Raw genomic sequence first — 5,644 nt, 5'->3', positions numbered from 1 at the left:
GTATCTGTAGTTTTGATGAACATTTTACTCATGACTAATGATGTTGAGCTCATGGGCTTATTGGTTATTTGTATGTCTTCTTTGGAGAAATATCTATTTTAGTCCTTTACCAATTTTTGAATTAGGCTGATTTTTTTGTTCTTATTGAGTTGTAGGAACACTTTATATATTCTGATTATTTGACCCCAATCAGATAGATGGATTCCCAATATTTCCTCTTGTTCTGTGGGTTGTCTTTTCAATCTCCTAATAGTATCCTTTGATGCACAAAAGTTTTAAATTTTAATGAAGTCTAATTTATTTTTCCTTTAGTTGCTTCTTTTTGATGTTATATATGAGAAAGCTTTGCCAAATCCAAACTCATGAATATTTGCATTTATGTTTTCTAAGAGTTTTTATAGTTTTAGTTCTTCAATCTAGGTATTTGATCCATTTTTAAATTAATTTTTACTTATGGTTTAAAGACCCAATTTCATTGTTTGCACATGTTCAGTCCTTCAGTCATGTCCAACTCTTTGCAATCCCATGGACTGTAGCCCACCAGGCTCCTCTGTTCATGGAACTTTCCAGGCAAGAACACTGGAGTGAGTGGCCATTTCCTACTCCAGTTCTTATGCATGAGAATATACAACTTTCCAAGCACCATTTATCAGAGAGACCTTTCTCCTCCATTGCGTGATCTTGAAGCCCTTATGAAAATCACTTGGCCATTGAAATGCAGATTTCTTTCTGGGCTCAGCCTCACTCCGTTGGTCTCTATGTCTGTCCCAAAGCCAGCACCACATGGTTTTGATTCGTGTACTTTTATAATGTTTTCAAATTGGGAAGTGAGTCTTCCAAATTCTTCTATTTCAAGATTATTTTATCTGTCCTCAGTCCTTTAAAATCCCATAGATTTCTATAAAGACTGCCATTGGGTTTGGTAAGGATCGCACCGATTCTGTATTCTATTTTTGGGCAGTACTGCCAACGTAACAATACTGTCTTGCAACCCACCAGCATGCAATGTCTCTTTATTTAAATGTTTCTTTCAGCAATGTTCTGTGGTGTTTATAGTAAAGTCTCAGTGTACAAATTGTATACCTACTTGGTTAAATTTATTAAGTGTTTTATTCTTTTTTGATGCTTTGGGAAACTTGATTTCCCTTTCAGATTATTAACTGATAGGGTATAGAAATACAATTGATTTGTGAATTTGTATCCCACAACTTTGCTAAATTCATACTGTAATTGTACGTATTGTGTATTATTTAAGAAACTCTACATGTCACTTTGTGTTCCTAGGAGTTTGCCCATCTCATCAACATTATCCAATTTGTTGGCATGAAGGTGTTCATAGTCTTATAATCCTCTGTATTACTGTAAAGTTCAGTAGTATCCTCTCTTTCATTGTTTTAAGCAGTTTGAGTCTTCTCTCTTGCTCTTAAGTCAATCTATAGGTTGGTGAAAAAGTAACTATGGTTTCAGACCATGAATTTTAAATCATCATAAATACGCACCGTTACAATCCACATATTTTTGCCGACAAGAAATCAGTGTGTTTATCCCTGTAGCATAAAAGCCCACGCTTTGGGATTCAGAGAACTCTCGGAAAGCACCTTCTGCCTCCTGCTGGCTGTGAAAGCGTTTTCAGCGCAGGAAGTTGCCAAGGCGCTGGAAGTGGTGGTAGTACGTGGGCCAAAGATCAGGTGAATACGGCGGATGAGACGGAACCTCATAGCCCACTTCGTTCAATGTCTGAAGCAGTGGTGGCGTGACGTGCAGTCGGGCACTGTTGTGGAGGAGAACTGGGCCCGTTCTGTTGATCACTGCTGGCTACAAGTGTTGCAGTTTCGGTGCATCTCATAGATTTGCCGAGATTGCATTACTTGCTGAGGTACATTACATCTGTACCTCTCAGATGTAATGGTTTTGCCAGGATTCAGAAAGCTGTAGTGGATCAGTCGGGCAGCAGACCACCAAATACTGATCACCTTTCTTGGGTGCAAGTTTGGCTTCAGAGAGCGTGCTTTGGAGCTGCTTCTCGGTCAAACCACTGAGCTGGTCATCGGCGGTTGTCATATACACTCCACTTCTTTTCATCTCACGTCACAATCCAATCAAGAAATGGTTCATTGTTATTGTGCAGAATAAGAGAAGACAACACTTCGAAACGATGATTTTTATTTTCGGTACCTCATGAGGCACCCACTTACCAAGCTTTTTCACCTTCCACTTTGCCTCAAATGCCCAGTCACCATACAGTGGTTGGTGCTGAGCTCTTTGGCAACTTCTCGTGTAGTTGTAAGAGGATCAGCTTCCATAATCCTCTCGATAGTTCATCGTCAACTTCTGATGGCTGACAACCACGTGCCATGTCTTTAAGGCTCTTCTTTGCAAAACCTGAAACACCGCTGCGCTGCAGGTTTGTTAGCAGTCCCAAGGCCAAGTGCACTGTTGATGTCACAAATTGTCTCCGCTGCTTTGAACTTGAATAAGAAAATCACTCGAATTTGCTTTTTGTCTAATATCATTTCCTAGTCTAAGATAAATATAAAATAAAAAGTGATGTCATTAGCAAAAAAACATAAAGCGACAAACGTGCATTAAAATGATGTATGACATAACCACATTTAAGAATGTATTCCAATATCAAACAGCAAAGTCCAACGATGCAAAACTGCAATTACTTTTGCATCAACCTAGCTGAAGGTTTTTTCACTTTTATTATTATTTTTGCCTAACATATATTTTATTGAAGTACAGTTGACTTAATGCTTCAGGTGCACAGAAAGGTGATTCACTTGTACATATACACACATTATTTTTCAGATAATAGAAAATATATTACAGGTTATTACAAGATAATTGACTATAGTTCCCTGTATAATATAGTAAAAGTTTTGTTGCATATCTATTTTTCTTAACTAGAAATCTAGGATTCTATTTATACTAAGTCAAACAAGTGGAATCAAAATGTCATAAATTTTTTAGTTAGGCAAAAAATGGTAAGTTTTCTAAAACATATATTATACATACTATTTTTATAGATGTATACAAAAGCTTTTCTACTACACTTGATAAAGACTTGAGAAAAAACATCAAAAAAAAGAGATGGAGAAATTAGAAAACATAAACTAAATGAAATGGGAGCACTGACTATGAAAAAGTGAAACTAGGTCAAAGATCATCATATAGTCCAGTTGCTTTAAACATGACTGCTCCAGTGTTCTTGCCTGGAGAATCCCAGGGACGGGAAGCCTGGTGGGCTGCTGTCTATGGGGTCGCACAGAGTCAGACATGATTAAAGAGATGCAGCAGCAGCAGCAGCTCATTAGAAACATCTGGAGCTCTGGAGAAAAAAGCAATACTTGAGCATTTGTATTTTCCTAAAACTGCAAGACAATTCTGATACCCATCGGGATTTTAAAAAGTGGTTACAAGTTTTCCTATTAAATGGTAGTTTCGGTGATACAGAATTCTGTTATTTTCTGTTGATCAATCGTGATACAATGGTATTGAGTAATAGATACATAATCACAAGAGTAAAAGATGTAAAGATGTTTATCAGTTTTCACAATCAGTAGCCAGACAAAAAATAAAAGATAACTACAACCGCAAGCCATAATGGGAACAAGATTAACCTAACAATATAAAATAGCTGCACACAATCTGGGGGGTCCGGCAGAGTGGTGTGGGAAGTGGAAGCGCATACACGCACATGCGTTCATCCACATGGCCAGTCTGTCTTTTGGTTGGTGCCTTTAATCCACTTGCCTTTAAGGTGATTATCAATACGTATGACCCTCTTACCGTTTTCTCAGTTGTTTGGGGGTTATTTTCTGTAGGTCTTTTCCTTCTCACGTGCTTCCTGCCTAGAAAAGTTCCTTTAGCCATTTGTTGTAAAGTTAGTTTGGTGGTGCTGAATTCTCTTACCTTTTGCTTCTCTGGAAAGCTTTTGATTTCTCCATCAAATTGGAAGGAGTCTTGCTGGTAGAGTATTCTTGGCTTTAGGTTCTTCCCTTTCATCACTTTTGATTACTATGTGTTGGTGTGTTCCTCCTTGGGTTTATCTTGCCTGGGACTCTGTGCTTCCTGGACTTGGTTGATTATTTCCTTTCCCGTGTTTGGGAAGTTTTCAGCAATTATCTCTTCAGATAACTTCTCCGGATCTCTTTCTTCTCCTCCTGGGACCCCTGTGATGCACATGTTGGTGTGTTCACTGTTGCCTCAGAGGTCTCTCAGGCTGTCTTCATTTTCTTTTCGTTCTTTTTTCTATACTCTGTTCTGTGGCCGTGATTTCCACCATTCTGTCCTCCAGGTCATTTATCAGTTCTTATACCTCAGTTATTCTATTGATTCCTTCCAGTGTATTATTCATCTCTGGTTGTTTGTTCTTCAGCTCTTCTAGGTCTTTGGTAAACATTTCTTGCATCTTCTCCAGTTTTCCCAAGATCCTGGATCGTCTTCACTATCATTATTCTGAATTCGTTTTCCAGAACATTGCCTGTCTCCACCTCATTTAGTTGTTTTCCTGGGATTTTATCTTGTGCCTTCATCTGGGACATAACTTTCTTTTCATCTTGATTAATGTTCTGTAAAATGGTTTTTGTTTTAGTCACTGTGGGATTGTGCTTCTTCTTTCTTCTTCTGTCTGCCCTCTGACAGATGAGGCTAAGAGGCTTTTAGAGGCTTCCTGATGGGAGGGACTGGCTGTGGGAAAAACTGGCTCTTGCTCCGGTGGGCAGGGCCTTGCCCAACTTTTAGTGTCTGTTCTTTCCTCTATTGTTTTCTAGTCTCAATATCCTATCTCTGCTTCATTCTCTTCTATTGCTTTCCATCTGCTAGCTTTACGTTTAGCTTGTTCTTCTTCTAGTTCCTTAAGGCATCCAATTAGATTATTGATCTTGCAATGTAGAAATTTATAGCTATGAATATCCCTCTGAGCAGATAAAAAAGCAACAGTTAGAACCAAAAGTGGAACAAAGAACTGGTTCAAAATTGGGAAAGGAGTATGTCAAGGCTGCATATTGTCACTCTGTTTATTTACAACATACGCAGAGTACATCATGCAAAATGCCAGACTGGATGAATCACAATCTGAAATCAAGATCGCTGGGAGAAATATCAACAACCTCAGATATGCCTATGATACCACTCTAACGGCAGAAAGCAAAGAGGAACTGAAGAGTCTCTTGATGAGGGTGAAAAAGTGAAAAGGCTGGCTTGAAACTCCACATTACAAGAACTGACTGGGAGAGAGGACACGAAGGGGCTTCTTAAGGTGTTGATTAATAGTTTCTTGTTGAAGTTGGTTGTTTCATGAACATTTGCTTTATGGTAATTCACTAAACTGTACTTTTGAAGTAATTCCATGAAATATGCTTTTGAAACTTTTAAAATTTAATTTTGGCTGCACTGCGTCTTCGTTGCTGTGTGTGGACTTTCTCTAGTTGTGGCAAACAGCTGCCTCTGGCTGCAGTGCGGGGCTCCTCATTGCAGTGGCTTCTCTCGTGGAGAGCAGGCTCAGAGTTGAGGCCCACGGGCTTTGCTGCTCCCCAGCGTGTGGAATCTTCCCCAACCAGTGGCTGAACCTGGGTCCCCTCCATTGGCAGGCGGATTCTTAACCACTGGACTACCAGGAAAGTCCAAGGTATGCTTTCTG

Source organism: Bison bison, unplaced genomic scaffold (assembly GCF_000754665.1).
Source record: "Bison bison bison isolate TAMUID 2011002044 unplaced genomic scaffold, Bison_UMD1.0 scf7180017859017, whole genome shotgun sequence".
NCBI classification, from domain to species: Eukaryota; Metazoa; Chordata; class Mammalia; order Artiodactyla; family Bovidae; genus Bison; species Bison bison.
This window is presented reverse-complemented; position numbering follows the sequence as displayed.